This window comes from Mus caroli, unplaced genomic scaffold (genome assembly GCF_978045245.1).
Source record: "Mus caroli unplaced genomic scaffold, Mus_caroli_1 scaffold_16, whole genome shotgun sequence".
Lineage (NCBI taxonomy): Eukaryota > Metazoa > Chordata > Mammalia > Rodentia > Muridae > Mus > Mus caroli.
The window spans coordinates 96402572-96421355 of record NW_028227271.1 but is presented as its reverse complement, the minus strand read 5'-3'; the positions used below and the strand labels follow the sequence as shown (position 1 = coordinate 96421355).

The following is an 18784-nucleotide window of genomic DNA, read 5'->3' as shown; positions in this document are numbered from 1 at the left end:
CTGCCTCCCGAGTGCTGGGATTAAAGGTGTGCGCCACCACGCCTGGCAAAGCTTTATATTCTTAAGTGAGTTGCATAGGCACAATGCCTGTCTAAGTGTAACAATATTAATTTCAAATTTTGTATCAATATACAAAGATTTATAGCTGGGCATGGTGGCGCAAGCTGGGCATGGTGGCGCATGCCTTTAATCCCAGCACTCGGGAGGCAGAGGCAGGCGGATTTCTGAGTTTTAGGCCAGCCTGGTCTACAAAGTGAATTCCAGGACAGCCAGGGCTACACAGAGAAACCCTGTCTCGAAAAACCAAAAAAAAAAAAAAAAAAAAAAAAATTATACCAATGGAAACCTTAAACCTGTATCAATTTATAAATTCTGTACCAATGTAAGGAATTATAACTTCAAGTTTGCATCAAAAGCAAAGATTTCTACCAATGTTAGATTATGGTTATACAATGCTTTGTTTAAGAATAATTTTAGTAATCCATCCCATATATCTAACTTTTTTTTTTTTTTTTTTTTTTTTTTTTTTTGGTTTTTCGAGACAGGGTTTCCCTGTGTAGCCCTGGCTGTCCTGGAACTCACTTTGTAGACCAGGCTGGCCTCGAACTCAGAAATCCGCCTGCCTCTGCCTCCCGAGTGCTGGGATTAAAGGCGTGCGCCACCACGCCCGGCTATATCTAACTTTCTATACTATCACTCTATCTTCTTTTTCCCTTTAACCCCCTTCCTTTTACCTCGGAAGGAAAGGACAGAGGAGAGGAAAGGAAAGACAGAAAGCCCCAAGCCTAAGCTCTCTACTTAGTTTCCTCCCTAGCCAAAATTATGACCATTTCCAAATTATCCCTTAAAATGAGAGCCTTCCTATAATGTATGAAGTAACCATAACCAAGAGATAGGGTGGCAACTCTCCACGGCTTCCTCCTGCTGAATTGGGTTGACAAATATCTTTAAGGGGTGTGGAGGGGTAGGGAAAATGGAAAAATGGTTAGACTTAAGAAAGCTCGCTTTGCCGGGCGTGGTGGTGCACGCCTTTAATCCCAGCACTCGGGAGGCAGAGGCAGGCGGATTTCTGAGTTCGAGGGCAGCCTGGTCTACAAAGTGAGTGCCAGGACAGCCAGAGCTACACAGAGAAACCCTGTCTCAAAAAACCAAAAAAAGAAAAAAAAAAGAAAAGAAAAAAAAAAGAAAGCTCGCTTTAGCATCTGTTATCTGGTCTTTGTACATTTAGAAGGCTCAGGGCTTGACTGAAGTCTGAAAGGCTGGATGAACCTGGTCCATCTGGAACCAGTAGCTAGTCCTGAAGCTGTTCTAGAAGCAAGTCTCTGGAAACAGCATCAGAAGGGAGCGGGGAGCTGGGGCAGCAGCTCATTTCAGCATCCATGCGGATGAATCTCGTCAGAGCTGCACATTCTGCAATAAGTGAATCTTACAACCAACATTTTAGTACTGTAAGATTCCTCTATGGATTGTGCAAAGTGCACAGGTCAGTTAAGGTTGAAGTTTTGCTCCTTGTTTGAGCAGGTAAAAGACAAGTATTCTTTTTATGAGTTAATTTGATTGATAACCAATTGTGATAAATCTTCATGCCGTGTGAAGAATTCCATGACCAACAAGACTTATTGTCTAATTTTACCTGAAGTTTTGGCTAGAGACATTTTTATGTCTAAGCGAGTTACAGGGCTGTTCCCATGTGGAGGAATCAGCAAATCAGGTTACCTGTCCTGTTTGATCTGGAACTTTTCTTTTCTGTCTTTAGCCAAGATCTTCAGGGGTCTTCCCCGTCATATCTAATCCATATCACCTTGGAAGTGGTCCAAAGCCTTTTCTTCTTTCCTATTAATACAAATATAGAGCCTTTCTTCCAAAATAGCCTGTCCTTGGTCCAGTAACCTGACGTCATCAAAGGTATAGATTGATTCAAATTAGCAGCCGCCTCTTCTTCAGGCCTGCTTTATTTTGACTTCTCTGCCTGAGGCTTTTAATACCATAACCACCTAACTTAAAACCACATGCATTTTGATAGTTAAAACAATTCAAAGCAATTAAAGCAATCTAAACAGTTATTGTTATCCGTTGAGACAGTACTCCTTCACTATACCCTGCCTTGTTCTTTTTTTTTTTTTTTTTTTTTTTGGCTTTTTTTTTCGAGACAGGGTTTCTCTGTATAGCCCTGGCTGTCCTGGAACTCACTTTGTAGACCAGACTGGTCTCGAACTCAGAAATCCGCCTGCCTCTGCCTCCCGAGTGCTGGGATTAAAGGCATGTGCCACTAAGCCCGGCTCTTTTTTTCTTTTTCTTTTCTTTTTTCTTTTTTTCTTTTTTTTTACAAAATAGAATTGATTCAGGGCATGGGTAGGGGAGTTGAGGGGGCAGTAGAGACAGAAAAAGGCAGAGGCCGGGTGTGGTGGCTTACGCCTTTAATCCCAGCACTCGGGAGGCAGAGGCAGGCAGATTTCTGAGTTCGAGGCCAGCCTGGTCTACAAAGTGAGTTCCAGGACAGCCAGGACTACACAGAGAAACCCTGTCTCGAAAAAAAAAAAAAAAGGAAAAAATGAAAAATGCGGGGGGGGGGGGGAGGGGGGCGGAGTGAGTAGAGAAGTAAAGTCCAGCCATGAGCATGTGAAGGGAGACGGGGGAGGAGAATGGGGAGAGAGGGGATAGAGGGCAAGGGTGCAAGGGCAAGAGCCCTTGCCTTGTTCTTACACAATTTTTAATAGTGAAAGGAAGGCCTAAATTTGTTTATTCATCTTTGTATACTTAATATGTCCCTTCTATGGAGATCAATATCTGTGAGTGTATACACTCACGTATATATGTATGTATGTGAGTGTGTGTGTGTGTGTGTATATATATATATATATATATATATATATATATATCCCCTTTAAATAACTTGAATTAACATCCTTTCTTTTGTTTTTGACTTAAGTTAAATTTCCTTCTACTTACTGTATAACCCTACTTCCAGGTCATTAATTTGTCATACCGGGTTAAGCAATCTGAAAACTATTTAAGTGCTAGAAGTAATTGAACCTGAAATGAGGGAAAAATCAGTTCTTACCAAATGCTTGTACAAATTTAATGCATTTCTTTTTTGGTTTTTTTTTTTTGTTGTTGTTTTTTGTTTTTTGTTTTTGTTTTTTGTTTTATTGAGACAGGGTTTCTCTATATAGCTCTGGCTGTCCTGGAATTCACTTTGTAGACCAGGCTGGCCTCGAACTCAGAAATCCTCCTGCCTCTGCCTCCCGAGTACTTCTAATTAAATTCTTAGCTGAATATTTGAAAAAGAGAATTGATAGATTCTAAAATATATACAGAGGACCAGTGAGGTGGGTGGTTCAGTTGTTGTAGATGCCTGCTCTACTGGTTAGTTTTGTGTCAACTTGACACAGCTGGAGTTATCACAGAGAAAGGAGCTGCAGTTGAGGAAATGCCTCCATGAGATCCAACGGTAAGGCATTTTCTCAATTAGTGATCAAGGGGGAAAGGCCCCTTGTGGGTGGGACCATCTCTGGGCTGGTAGTCTTGGGTTCTATAAGAGAGCAGGCTGAGCAAGCCAGGGGAAGCAAGCCAGTAAAGAACATCCCTCCATGGCCCCTGCATCAGCTCCTGCTCCCTGACCTGCTTGAGTTCCAGTCCTGACTTCTTTCTGTGATGAACAGCAGTGTGGAAATGTGAGTGGAATAAATCCTTTCCTCCCCAACTTGCTTCTTGGTCATGATGTTTGTGCAGGAATAGAAACCCTGACTAAGACACCTGCCATGAAGCCTGGTGATCTGAGTTTGATTGCCAGGACCATGGGATAGAAAGATGAGATCTGATTTGTATGTGTTGTCCTCTGACCTTCACATGTGTTCACATATGTACACAAAATAAGAAATTTCCCTATTGCATTCTGGGTAGCTCAGGAGACTTCCCACACAATATAAGCTATTGGTTGCCTTTCAGAAGTTGAAGGTAAGTCCCCATTGCTGAGGACATCATACATTTCGAATAGGACTCAGAAGATGTGGCCTGAGAGCCTCCTCCCAGACCTCTAGCTTTTATAATGCTAGAAGGTGATCTGAAAGGTACCAGAGGAAAGAATTCATCAATAGTCTACCTAGCTGTGATGCCTATGAACCACAACCACATGGCAAGGTATCTCTAAAAGTCCCATAGTGGCGTTTATACCTTGGTTGTTGCCAACAGCTAACAGGAAGAAAATCATGCCCAGAACTGGAAAGTCTAGCCTAGTGAGATCATGGATCTGAGAGAAGAACCTACTAGCCCTACTTTACTAGACCAGCATGATACCTAACTGCACTCTAGAAATTACATCCATGTGGAGCAGTGGACCGTGCCACCAGGCTGAAAACTGGTAAATGCCGCAGACCCTCTGGGTCCCGTGCCTGCGTAGGAAAGAGTCTCTTGAGCAGATGGGCAAAGAGTCGGATGGGACAGACAGAGACACACACACAAGAGAGCTGTTGAATCTGAATGTGTTCTTCTGGTAAAACATGAGACAATTATATTACAGCGAATATCATAAATTGTAAAACATAACAGATACGGTACATTGAAGTTTCCCAGGTGCAAGAGGAGTGACTACAAAAGAATTTGCAGGAACCAGATAAATGTTTAGGTTATAGATAAGTGTCCCTCCAGATGCAAGAGGAGTGACTTTAAAAAGACTATGTTTACTTAGAGATTAGCGCCTGCTTCAGCCCTGGCCAGGCAAGAGTTTTACACTTTGTTAATTGCTCCAGGGGGTTTAAACTCTTGACAGGCTTCAAGAGTAATGTAGTGTCACTGACCCCGAAATTCTCTAGGCCTTGTTAAATTTTATCTAGTTTGGAGAATTCCCATTGTCAGGATAGTATATCAACTTGCTCTGGTGTGGAATGTAGTTTGTAGTAAATATTTCTATCTCAGTGAGACTTTTAGTCTCTTTTTGCAGATAACTGAGCTAATGGCTGTGATTTATTGTTTTATTGTAGTGCTTAATTAGTTACTGAATAGGTTAAGCTCCTTGCTGCTATCTGGGATCTTAGAACACTGTGAAAGGCTTTAGCTATGTTAGAATTCAATCTTAAAAGGCATTTACTATAAGGTAATGCTTAATAGAGTATACGTGAATCTATGCATTAAACTAATGCGGTGGGAATTTGATAATTGTGGGTTCAGGAGAAAATGCCAAATCTCCGGGAGAAGAATTACCATGGAACTCTGATCCTCAAGAACAGCTTCCAGGCTTTACGCCTGCCAAACTGATCCGAGCTGGAGGGTCAGCAGACCTCCAGGAGAAAAGTTCTAGGAATTCATTTCTCATGAGCAGCTTTTTTGGCATTACTGCCTCAAGCTGGCTCCACCGGAGTACCTTGGCAGGTAAAGTCAAGCAGATTCAGAAATCCCAGCAATTCTCATAACTGAGGATGGTAGGCATTTAAATCTACTCCCGACCAGGTTCTGTCTTAGAACATGTGAACACAAAACCCATTGAGAGGATTGTGACAATTGGTCACATAAGGGACAACACCTGAAGTCCTTCCACAAGCAGATGAGGCATCTCTAACACCTCAGAGTGAGCCAGTAGAAAGCATCTAGATCCCACCCCATCCCCAAATGGAGTAAAGTGCATGAGTGCATGAGTTATTTCATCGTCTGAGATTGCCTATCTAACTGAGCTGTATGACTCCAAGGAAGAGTTTGCACTCCTGAAACTTTCATTGCTGGACCTCGACTTGGCCCAACCAGCCGAATGTGCATGCTTAACTACAGCCTCTTCCTGCTTGGTGGCCCCTAGCTGCCCCCCTGCATCTCATGTCAGGTCCTAGAAGAGGTCCATCAGCCTGCCTTGCTCAGGCTTCCCCATCAAAGAACTGTAACACTTCGGTTGTTCAGGCCATACCCAAGCCCCTTGAAACCTTTTGCTCCTGCCAACAAGGCAAAGGATTTCCTGCTGGCTGCACCCCAGTATGTACACCATAGATAAGTGTAGCTTCCCCTGTCATCCAGGAAGTGTCTCTGCAGCAGAGAACCTTTCTGAAAGCCACAGCTAGTTACAATCCAGAGACCAACTGATCATGAAGCACCAATGAACACATCTGCATCATAATTCCTGCACTGGAGGCTCAAAGAACATCACAGAAGATGGAGCAAAAAAAGATAACAAGAACCAGAGGAGTAGGAAGTGTACTGTGAAAATACGTTAACTATACATATCAGGAAAGTATGGTACCGCCACAGTATAGCTGCCTAAACATGACCTGAACAAGGACACTATGCTAATGTGGAAGAGGGACATTGCTTAGAGCTTCACTCCTAGACAACCATAGGCAACTAAGGAAAGCTCACAGAGGGAGAATTCATCTTTTCTCCGGATGAGCCCCCTAATACCAAGTGGCCAGCCCCCAAATCACCTGCATACAAGTAACACTAAACAAACTCAGCAGGTTGTATTTATGCATATGTGTAACAATAAAGAAAAGGAACTGTGAATGGGAGGGGCGCGTGGGAGGTGTTGAAGGGAGAAACAAATGGGAAGGGAGAAAATGGTATAATTATATTTTAAGTCAAATTTAAAACTTCAAAATGTAAATTGATATATAGAAATAATATAACCAAAACACTTTTCAAAAGTAAAAATAAACTTGAGTGTTGGGATAATTCTTTTTGTACACTGTGTGAAAATGGTTCTCTGTTCTTCCCCACCTGCCCAAGGCACTTTCTGATTGAATTAATAAAGAGCTGAATGGCCCATAGCTATGCAGGAGAGGCTAGGCAGGACTTCTGGGCAGAGATAAAAACTCTAGGAAAGACGCAGGCTTCAACAATTCATCAGCCAGACATGGAGGAAGGCATATGTATGAAACTGGAGAGAGGTAGGTAATGAATCTGGTGGCAGAATGTAGATTAAAATAAACCAACTAATTTAAGAGTGAAGGGACTAAGCTAGCCAGAGCCAGGCTGACTCCATGACAGGCAGTCACAAAGTGGCTAAGTTTCTGTTTCCCAGAACTGAGATCCTGAATTCAGGAACCCATGCTCAGCCAACCACAGCCGCAGGCAGCCAATCTGAGGACACTTTGTCATCTGGTCTGAAGTAAGAAGAGGTAGCTAGAATGAGTAAGCAGCCTCCTGGGAAGTCTCCAGAGCCTAGCCAATTGTAGAATCAGTCAGACCCCTAGAGATAGAACTAACTGAGCAAAGTAAAACAGCACACACGCCTCCCTGGAATTCCCCTGACAATAAAAGTTAGGTCTGTGGGGTCCACCAGAGGTCTCCATTCCCAAGTGGGGAGACCCCCGTGTGCAGGAAATTTAACTGAATAAATGCTCTTTGCTTTTACATACTGAGTCTGGGATACCATTATTTGGCAATTCTTGGACCCTAACATTGGTTGAGAACAAGTCTAAGCTAAGGCTTAAAGCATTCATATTAATAAAAGATGTCTGTGGCGTTATTTGGGAGCTGGTGCTTCAGAGACAGCCCCGCAGGATGTGAGGTCTGGAGAGATGTCTCAGTAATTAAGACTGCACACTGCAACTCAGGTTCAGTTTCCAGCATCCGGATGTCATTGCTCACAACTGCCTGCAACCCCAGGTTCTGGTGATCCAGCGCCCTCTTCTGGCCTTGCAGATACATGGCATGCAAGCACAGATGCATGTACACGAACAAAAGAATACACTTGAACATATACTAATTTTAGTTTTTTTCTTACAAAGCTACATCAATTTGTTGGGTGGTGGTGGCACACGCCTTTAATCCCAGCACCCAGGAGGCAGAGGCAGGCAGATCTCTGAACTGAAAGCCAGCCTGATCTACAGAGTGAGTTCCAGAATACCCAGAGCTACACAGAGAAATCCTATCTTGAAAACAAAAACAAAAACAAAAAACAGCACTCATGTTGAGATAGTGTTATAAGAACAGATATATTAATGGAGCAGAATAGATTCATATGTGCACCGCTGATTTGCAGGAAAGGTGCCAAGTTCAATAGGGGAGGAATAGTCAACAAATAGTACTAGAGTAACAGTAACGGTAATAAAAACTGTATGGTATTGACATAAAACAGACAGGTTGATCAATGGAATTGTACACACTTGAGGGTAAATTGTAGGAGCCAAAGGGATCAAGGACACCATAAGAAAATCCACAGAATCAAAAACCTGGGCTCATAGGGGCTCACTGAGACTGAACTGCCCACCAGGGAACCTGCATGGGACTGACTCAGGCCCTCTGCATATATGTTATAACGGTATAATTTGATCATTTTGTGGGACTCCTCATAGTGGGAGCAGAAGCTATCTCTGACTCTGTTGCCTACATTTGGAACCTGTACTGGCTGGTTTTGTGTGTCAACTTGACACAAGCTGGAGTTATCACAGAGAAAGGAGCTTCAGTTGAGGAAATGCCTCCATGAGATCCAGATGTAAGGCATTTTCTCAATTAGTGATTAAGAGGGGAGGACCCATTGTGGGTGGTGCCTTCCCTGAGCTGGTAGTCTTGGGTTCTATTAGAGATCAGGCTGAGCAAGCCAAAGGAAGCAAGCCAGTAAGTAACATCCCTCCATGGCCTCAGCATCAGCTCCTGCTTCCTGCTCTGCTTGAGTTCCAGTCCTGACTTCCTTTGGTGATGAACAGCAATGTTGAAGTGTAAGCTGAGTAATCCCTTTCCTCCCCGACTTGCTTCTTGGTCATGATGTTTGTGCAGGAATAGAAACTCTAAGACAGAAACCTTTCCTCCTTCTGGGCTGCCTTGTCCAACCTTAATAGAAGAGGAGGTGCCTAGTCTTATTAACCTTGTTGTGCCATGACTCGATGCTTTACATGGAGATCTGCCCCTTTCTGAAGTGAAATAGAGGAGGAGTGTGTGTATATGTGGGGGGGGGGCAGGACTGTGGTTGGGTGTAATAAATAAATAGATAATGAATAAGAATTGTGTATTTTCCTTATTTGCCCAGTCATTGGCTGAATGACTTGTGTTTATTTTTATTTTTTTGCATTCCTTGTAGGTTCTAAATATTTTCCCCTGTTGTATATATTTGACAAAGATTTTTCATTCATTTTAAGAGGTTTATTTATTTTATTTACATGAATACACAGTAGTTGTCTTCAGACACACCAGAAGAGGGCATCAGATTCCATTACAGATGGCTGTGAGCCACCATGTGGTTGCTGTGAGTTGAACTCAGGACCTCTGGAAGAGCAGTCAAGGTTCTTAACCTCTGAGCCATCTCTCCAGTCCTTTCACTCGTTCTTTTTTGCTTGTTTGTTTTTGTTTTTTGTTTTTTTTATTGTTGTTGTTGTTGTTTTTTTGAGACAGGGTTTCTCAGAAATCTGCCTGCCTTTCCCTCCCAAGTGCTGGGATTAAAGGCATGCGCCACCACTACCCGGCTCCTTTCACTCATCCTTTAGGCTGTCTTTTCACTCTACAAATCGTTTTCTTTGAGGTGCAGTTTTCAAATTTTGACACCGAATCCTGCAGTGTAGAGCTCTGTCTTCCCCATTATTTGGCAATTTCATTTGTATCAACTTCATTTATGTATATAATTTAGGAAACATCTTCTGCCTTAGGTTTTCAGATGACCCTTCAAATTGCCATTAATTTTAGTTGTCCCCAAATCCTCTCTGACTCCCCATGTGATTTCCTGTTTCAGTCTGTCCATTTACCCATCTGCACTCCCACCCATCCATTAACTCTCTTCTCTTTTCCCTTTCCAGGGAGATCTGTCCCTTCTGTTCAGTCCCTTACTCTATACCTAACCTCTGTGGTTCTATAAATTGAGGTACCCATCTTTTTTGTTGTTGTTGTTGGTTTCATATTCCGCTACCTTGCTGAAAACATTTATCAGATCTAAAAGTTTTCTGATGGGGTCTTTAGGGTTTCTAAAGAGTAGCATCATTTTATATGTTAATAGAGTTAATCTGACCTGTTATTTAGGGTTCTCTAGAGAAACAGAACTGATTGAATTTATGTATATGAAAACAGAATTTATTAGAGTGGTTTAAAGTTAGTCCAACTATTCCAACAATGGCTGATTCCTGACAGAGTTCAAGAATCCAACTGTTGTTCAAACCATGAGGCTGAGACATCTCAGCTAGTCTTCAGTATGTGCCAGAATCATGAAGAAAAAGATTCTAGTACCAGTGGACAAATCAACTTGCCCAAGGGCAAGCCAGCAAAGAGCAAGTGCTTCCTTCCTCCCTGTCCTGTATAGACTGCCACCAGACGGACCCTGTCCTGTATAGACTGCCACCAGACGGACCCTGTCCTGTATAGACTGCCACCAGACGGACCCTGTCCTGTATAGACTGCCACCAGACGAACCCTGTCCTGTATAGACTGCCACCAGACGGTCTGGTTCAAATGTATCACAGGTCTTCAAATGATCTGGATTCAGGGAGATAGTCCAAACTCAAATGATCCAATCAAGAAAAGCCCCTCATAGGTATACCCAGCAGCTTGGGTTTGGGGCAGTTGAGATGTAGTCAAGCGGGAACAGACATCATGCTTAACTCCTTTCTGTTTCTATTTCTTTTCTTTCTCTTGATTTGATGCTCTATCTAAGACTTTGAGTGTCACATCAAAGAAGAACAGAGAGAGTGGGTACATTTGTCTCATTAATTATAGTTGAGAAAATTATCTTTTTAAAATTTAATATAATGTTATTTATCTATAGATATCATGAAGGGATGATGAACTTTGTTTTTTTTTTTTTTTTGCCCTTGCTGCATGTCTGGATATAATCGTATTATTTCTGTTCCCAACTCTACTTATATGCTATGCTATATTTTTTGATTTGTACATTGTTGAGCCATCTTTGTACCCATGGGACTGTAAGACCCCCGAAGCTGGGCCTCTCTGCTCAAGTCCCGGGATGAGCTGGCCAGCACCCCAGTGTCCCGAGAGAAAACCACACCTGATGCAAACTGCAAGAGGTTTTATTATCAGCTAGCTGAGGATGAAGTCCCTCCGCTGTGCAGGGCAGGGGAGTTCGACCTGAGCAGTGACAGTAGGGGGCTTTTAACACCTAGCTGAGGAATTGGGAGGAGTTGGAAGAAGTTGGGAGGAGTTGGGAGGAGAGTTGGCTACAGCTCCTTTCTGGTGAGGGGGGGGGAGTGAGCTGCAGCCTCCTCTCTGGCGTCTATCTCCATGTCCTTGTAGGTCTTCCTACAATTATCACATCTCTGGCTGTAAGGCACAGAAACAAAAAGGCTTTTTGCTGGTTATAGAGAACAAAGAGCTTCTTTCTGGCTGTATTTTTAGAGATCAGGGAAAACAAGCTTGGGGAACGTCCAGGGGCTTTACCTTCCAGGGAGAAACACTCTGTTGGGGTCTCACAGGACGAACACAACTCAATCATAGTTTATGATCTTTTAAATGTGTTCTTGAACTCAGTCTACAATTATTTTATCAAGAAAATTCACATGTTCACCAAGGACTATAGGTCTATAGGTTTTATTTTTGTGTATGTGATTATCTGGGTTTGAATCACAATAATGCTGGCTTCAGAGAATGAGCTCGGTAGTGTTCCTTCCCTTTATGGGCTAGTCTAAGGAGGATTGAAATTAGCTCTTCTTTAGAAATCTGCCTTTTCTATATTAGGATACTCCTTATTACAACTTCAATATCATTGCTTGTTACATATCTAAGTAGTTCTTGGCATCTTGACATATATGTTTAGGAACTTACGAATTTCTTCTAGATCTTCTGCCTTTTTAGAATGTAGCTTTCAAAGTATTCTCTACGAGTCCTCTGGATTTCACTGGGATATGACATTGGTGGGGCTCTTCCCTTTTTTCCCCTCTAAACTCTGTCCTGTTTCAGGCTTGCCTCTGTGTTAGGCAAAGGGAAAGACTAGAAGCAGCTATGGGTATTAAACATACCCTGTGAGAATGTTAAAGGCTAAGCCATCTCCAGTAGGACTCATTAGTGTCCTTATATATCCCTGGTATAAAATGCCTGCAGTGTGAACAGGAGACTAGAAGCTCATCTTTGGAGAGACAGCTTAACCAGGAGCTCCAGGTGCCTTCTCACTGCACTCCCCTAACCAATTCCTGTTGAATGATGGTAAGAGTCCAGTTTAATAAGGCCTATTCCTGTCCTCTCTGCTGCCTATCACAAGCTTCTGATTTGATCATGTCTTATCTGATGCTTTTATCTGTCTGCTACTTGTTATTTGTTCACCTGACTTCCTCTTACACTTTCTGTGGTTTGGTTTTTTTTTTTTTTTTTCCTATCAACTCCCTGTCAACTGGTTGCTTACTCCACTTCTTGACTATGGTAACTTTATTTAATTCTGTTTACAATAAACACACTTTCTTCAACAAGGCTGTACCTACTCCAACAAGGTCACATTTTCTAATCCTTCTAATCCTTTCAAAGAAGGTCCACTCCTTGATGACAAAGCATTCAAATATATGAACCTATGGGGAATTAAATGTGTGTTTTAGGGTTGAGCCACACCACAGTTAGAAACAGGTTTTTCCAGTAAATAACACAATCTCACCTGGTGTGGTGGTGCATGCCTTTAATCCCAGCACTCGAGAGGCAGAGGCAGGTGGATTTCTGAGTTCGATGCCAGCCTGGTCTACAAAGTGAGTTCCAGGACAGCCAGGGCTATACAGAGAAACCCTGTCTCAAAACCAAAAAAAAGAAAAATAATAATAAAATAAATAAAAAATAAAATAACACAAACTGGGTGTTCACAGTGTGATTAAATATCCTGAAACCTGTTTGAGAGGAAATATTAGTCAAAATTTTTGTTAAAACCTTCATTATCAATTGACATTACTTATAAAAAAGTATTCAAACTACAGGATACATTGTCTCTGAGTGGTGGTTTGAATAAAAATGGTCCCCATAGGTTCATATATTTGAATGCTTTGTCATCAAGGAGTGGACCTTCTTTGAAAGGATTAGAAGGATTAGAAAATGTGACCTTGTTGGAGTAGGTACAGCCTTGTTGAAGAAAGTGTGTCATTGGAGGGTGGGCTTTGAGACTTCAAAAGCTCATCCTGGGCTGGAGAGGTGGCTCAGTGGTTAAGAGCACTGACTGCTCTTCCAAAGGTTCTGAATTCAATTCCAGCACCCACATGGAGGCTCACAACCATCTGTAATGGGATCTGATGTCCTCTTTTGGTGTGTCTGAAGACAGACAGGTACACTGTACTCATATACATAAAATATAATAAATAATTCTAAAAAAAAAAAAAACAACAACAAACCACAAAATCCTGCCAGGTCTATGCCTCCCCTCCACTTATAGAACAGGATGTAGCTCTCAGATAACATCTCTAGTACCAGGCCAGCATGACACCATGCCTTCTGCCATGGTGATAATGGACTAAGTCTCTGAAATTATAATTAAGCACCAAATTAAATGCTTTTTGATAAGAGTTGCCTTGGTCATGGTGTCTCTTCACAGCAATTGAACAGTGACTAAGACACTAAGTGAAAACACCTTTTAACCATTGTGGGAGAATTCTGCTATTAAGGTCTCCATCGCCCATATCCAAATAGCTCTTCCAGCCATTGAGGACTCTTCTTAGCTCTGTCTCCATCAACATGCCTGCCTGCATGCCATCATGTTTCTTGCCATGACTAAAGTTCTTAAACTGTAAGCCAGCCCTAATTAAATATTTTCTTTTATTAAAAAAAAGTGGAGGACTCCCTTTGCCTGCAGGGCTTCCCTTTCTCTGCCTGGCCTTGTCTGAAAAATGGCCTTGTGCAGAGCTCTTTGCATAACTCAGCACACAGTCCCTCTCCTGCTTCCTGCCTGAGTGATAATTAGATACTGTGTTATGACCGATTAATCCTTTCCACCCGTACCCGTACGCCTAAAAGCCCTCATATACTCTATTCCTGGAACAATAAAGTAAAGTTGTCTCACTGTAGGGACTTGTGGACATCCTTCAGTCATATAGGCATCCGGCCCCTGCTTTCTGCTTCTGTTTCCTATGTCCTTGAGGAGCCAACCCTGAGGAGAATGGAGACCCACAAGCCACTGATTAAATGTAGAACTAAAACTAGAGAGGTGGCTCAACAGTTAAGAGCACTGACTGCTCTTCCAGAAGACCTGGATTCTACTCCTGCACCCTCATGGAGGCTCATAGCTGTCTATAATTTGGGTTCTAGGGGATACCAGGCCTTCTTCTGACCCTCGAGGGTATCAGGCATGCACATTATGCAGACATACATACATACAAGCAAACAACCATACAGAGAAAAAAGTATGTGGTGTGTGTGTGTGTGTGTGTGTGTGTGTGTGATGTATTTATCTACTAGGCTGGGGGAGTATGGCTCAGTCAGAAAAAGACTTTGCAAGCATGAGGATGTGAATTCAGTCTCTAACACTGACATACAAAGGTGGCCATGGTGATTCTCTCTTATCCCAATGTGGGGAGCTAGAGACAGGATTACTTGGGCGCATTGGCCATCCAGTCAGGTTTAATAGTTGACCTTCAGGTCAATGAGAGAGTTTGAAGAATTCATATTATTATTTTTTTAGATTTATTTATTTATTTAATATGAGTACACTGTAGCTGTCTTCAGACACACCAGAAGAGGGCATTAGATCTTATTACAGATGGTTGTGAGCCACCATGTGGTTGCTGGGAATTGAACTCAGGACCTCTGTAAGAGCAGTCAGTGCTCTTAACCACTGAGCCATCTCTCCAGCCCCAGAATTCATATTATTTAAAAGTCCAACTAACCAAAGCCATCTACAGATTTAATGCAACCTCATTAAAATACTAGCTACATTCGTCACACAACTAGAAAAATAATCCTACGATTTACATGGGAGCAAAAGACATTCCTAATAGCCAAATTCATGTAGAGCAAAAAGAGCAAAGCTTAAGACCCCACGATCCCTAATCTCAAGACATGCACAGAACCATAGTAACAAAACTGCACTGTACTGTCGTAAAGACAAACACAGGGACACTCTAGGGCGCTCAGAGATAACCCCATGTCTTTACAGCCAATTGATTCTTGACAAAGGTGCCAAAAACATACAAAAGACAGATTCTTCATCAAAGGGTGCTAGAAAAACTGGATATTCACTGCAGATCAACCACCATCTCAAACAATACCCCAAGGAGTAGCAAAGATGGCTTAGTAGGTAAAGGTACTTGCTGCCAAGCCTTTGAGTTGAACTGGAACCCACATGGTGGAAGAAGAGAAATTACTGCGAGAATTTGTCCCCTGACCTCCACAGATGTGTGTGTCTACACAAATAAATGTGAAAAAGAATAAACTCAAGGTGAGTCAGTTGTTTATGTAATACTCAAAACTCTAAAATGAAAACAAGAAAACATATGGGAAATATTTAAAGATATTGCTGTAAATGATTTTTGGGTGTGTGTGTGTGTGTGTGTGTGTGAGGATAGGATTCCAAATGCATAGGAAGCAAAATTTAAAAATGGCAAGTGGGATTACAGAAAACTAAACGGGTTTTTTGTTTTTGTTTTGTTTTTGTTTTTGCATAGCAAAGAAGACAAGAACTCAAGACATAATTTACAGGATGGGAAAGAATATTTGCGGGCTATTTATCTAACAGAGGTCTAATATCCAGAATCTATAAAGAGCTAAATAGAAAAAACAAAGGAACTACTTGTTTTCAGTAGTTCCATTTAAAATAGAGCAAATGAACTAAATAGACACTTCTAAAGGGAAAAATAAAATCTGTAGAAATGAAAACATGTTCTATGGCTCTCCATCAGGAAAATTGTATTTCATTAGTATTTTGACGTATGGATGGCAGCCAACCTTTTTCTTTTAGGCCTATGAAGGGCTCCTCTAGGGAGTTTTAGGGTGTGTGTGTGTGTGTTTCTTTCTTTCTTTTTTTCTTTTTGGTTTTTCAAGACAGATTTCTCTGTGTAGCCCTGGCTGTCCTGAACTCACTTTGTAGACCAGGCTGGCCTCGAACTCAGAAATCCGCCTGCCTTTGCCTCCCAAGTGCTGGGATTAAAGGCGTGCGCCACCACTGCCCCACAAGTTTTTGTTGTTGCTGTTGTTGTTTTTTTGTTTTTGTTTGTTTGTTTATTTATTATATGTGTGTACACTGTTGTCTTCAGACCCAGAAGAGGGCATTTTTGTTATGGATGGTTGTGAGCCACCATGTGGTTGCTGGGATTTGAACTCAGAACCTTTGCTTTGGAAGAGCAGTCGGCGCTCTTAACCGCTGAGCCATCTCACCAGCCCGCTGTTATTGTTTTTTTTTTTTTTTTTTTTTTTTGGCTTTTCGAGACAGGGTTTCTCTGTATAGCCCTGGCTGTCCTGGAACTCACTTTGTAGACCAGGCTGGCCTCGAACTCAGAAATCCACCTGCCTCTGCCTCCCAAGTGCTGGGATTAAAGGCGTGCGCCACCACCGCCCGGCCTGTTATTGTTTTTTAACTTGTTATTTTATGAGTGTTTTGTCTACGTGTATGTATGTGCACCACCTTTGTAGCTGGTGCCCACAGAAGCCAGAAAAGAGTGTCAGATGCCCTGGTCCTCCACAAAGGCAACAACTGCTCTTAACAGGGCAGATCTAAATGTTGGTTGTTAAGGCATTCTCGTGCCAAGCTCCACGGAGAGCTCGGAAACTCAAAAGTCTTGCACGAGAGGAAGCCAGGGATGGATGGAGAGAGAAGGGACTACCGAGCTGAGGAGAGAGCAGGAGGGCAGGACAGACTCGGTGGAGGTAACCCACTCTGGCAGGCTGGCAGCGCTCTCCCAGAACCCGGGCGCAAAGCTGGCTACGCCGAGGGGGCGGGGCGGGGATCCGCCAGGTGCCCGCCCACGGGGCGGCATGGAGCATGCGCAGTGGGGCGGTCCCGCCCACGCGTCGCCTGGACACGGCTCTGGGGTGGCGGGCGCGGCCTCCTCCAGGGCTCAGCGGCTTCGCAGGCTCTGAGGTCCTTGGCGGCCTTGGGACCTTCCCCAGGGGCTCGGTCCCCGTGCCCCCCTGCCTCCCAGGGTCTCCGGGCTAGCTGTGGGGACTTCCGTTTTCCTCGCGGCCGCCCGCCGTCCCGCCCTGGTCCTCCCTGGGGTCGCAGGCGTCCCCTCCCCGCCGTGGCCCCTCACACGTCCCCGGGGGACCTCCGGGCAGGACTCTGCGGCCACAGTCACGAGGAAACCTCTGAGGAGACCCCAGCGGACGGCAGAGCAGTGAGGGATGGACGCGGGTTCCTAGCATCCTCCGTAGCACAAACCCCGGGACGTCAGCGATTTTCTTGAAATTGCATGCTCCGATTTGTTTGAAATAAAGGTACCTTTCCCCGGTTCCCATAGGCTGGGCAGATTACTCCTGTCATACATATATTTTTGCGCCTTGGAGCGGATTTTTTTTTTTTTTCAATCAGTTCTTCCATCTGCAGTTGTGTAGTGCTTGGTCTATCCAGTAGCATCACTGTTTTGAGAGGCTTTGCAGTATGCGTCAGAAAATGGTGTTTGCTGCATCCCAGGAGAGAGGTGATTGTTAATTCTAAGTGATGGGAGGTTGTACGTGATTCTGTAGCGCACCGTCCCGAAATCTTGAAGTGGATTTGCTGTCTTTTTATCTTTTGTGCTTTACTTGAAAAAAAAGTATAAGTCTATCTTTTTCCAAACAAATCCTTTGCATAAATCCTTAAGTGTCTTTCACATCTAGAAGGACTCATTAGGCAAAAAACCATAATACAATTAATCCCTCAAAACCAAAACTAACGAGTTGCTGTCTCCAGTATATCTATTAAAATAGTCACCAGTAGAATCTAATGATGATTAACTCAGTCGTGCCGGGTTTTCTCCTGTTGCCTTTTATCAATTTTGCATTTAAAGTTGTAAACATAATGTAATTAAATATGTATTTTAGATTAACCAGTTCCTTATGTTTTGTTGTACCTTATTTTTCTCTTTACATGTGCATGCATATAGTATCTAGGAATTATTAAACTACCTAGAAATAGCTTTTGATTTGAGGATGATTGCAGCTATTAAATAGTCTTATATTCCCTTGTCATACTCAGTACAATGCATATTTCTGGTAATGCTATTTTACATGAGTAGTCATCAAATTTAGGAAACTTGGCATTGAATAATATAGCATTTTTGTTTGTTTCGTTTTTTGATGCAGAATAAAATGCTGCATTTGGCCGCCTTGTGTGGTTAAATCATCCTTCATTTGAAACACCTGAGCTTCTGTTTCTTCACTGACACTGGTTCGTTTCATGTCAATTTATCGCAAACCAGAATCATTTGGGAAGAACCTGAGTTGAAAAAATGCCCCCCCCCCCTTTGGTGTGTGGCCAAGCCTGTGGGGCATTTTCTTGACTGATGATTGTTGTGAGATAGCTCACCCTCCGGCTGGTTGGTGGTCCTGGAGTGTATAAGAAAGGCTGTGCAAGCCACAAGCAACAAGTCGGTAGGCAGCAGCACTGGCCAACAGAGAACCCCACGTGCCAAACCAGTGCCGAGCCCTGAATGGTATGGCAGCTCTTCTTTTCATTTTGAGGCAGGGTTGGGGCTGGCCATGAATTCAGGTCTGGGCACAGAGAAACCTTGAATTTGGTCTTCCTGCCTCAGCCTCTGGAGTAGCTGCAACTTCATGTGTAGTAGCAACAGGACTGACTGTCAGGCTTCTTCAGGTGAGCTAGTTTGGACTTGCTCACAGCTGTGTGGGCTGACGGCAGTTTGCTTTACTTGGTGAGAGGAGTTTCATAAATGGTTACTCCAGAGATTTTTTTTCTCCCCCTTTGTGATTTAGCCTTGGAAATTCATAGTGTCCCTTCCATTGTACTCTCTTGGCCAGAGTGATTCCACAGTCTACCTTA

General features: G+C 43.0%; 1 protein-coding gene across 2 annotated transcripts in view; it reads left to right on the top strand.

Annotated features, from left to right (window-relative positions):
- The first annotated feature begins 16831 nt into the window (after positions 1–16831).
- Positions 16832–18784, top strand: part of Cplane1 (ciliogenesis and planar polarity effector complex subunit 1) — a 97377-nt gene continuing 95424 nt past the window's right edge. For both annotated transcript variants that reach the window (XM_029469882.2, XM_021183611.3), the window contains exon 1: positions 16832–17241. The gene's annotated coding sequence lies outside the window, so the exon portion shown is untranslated. The remainder of the gene's footprint in view (positions 17242–18784) is intronic.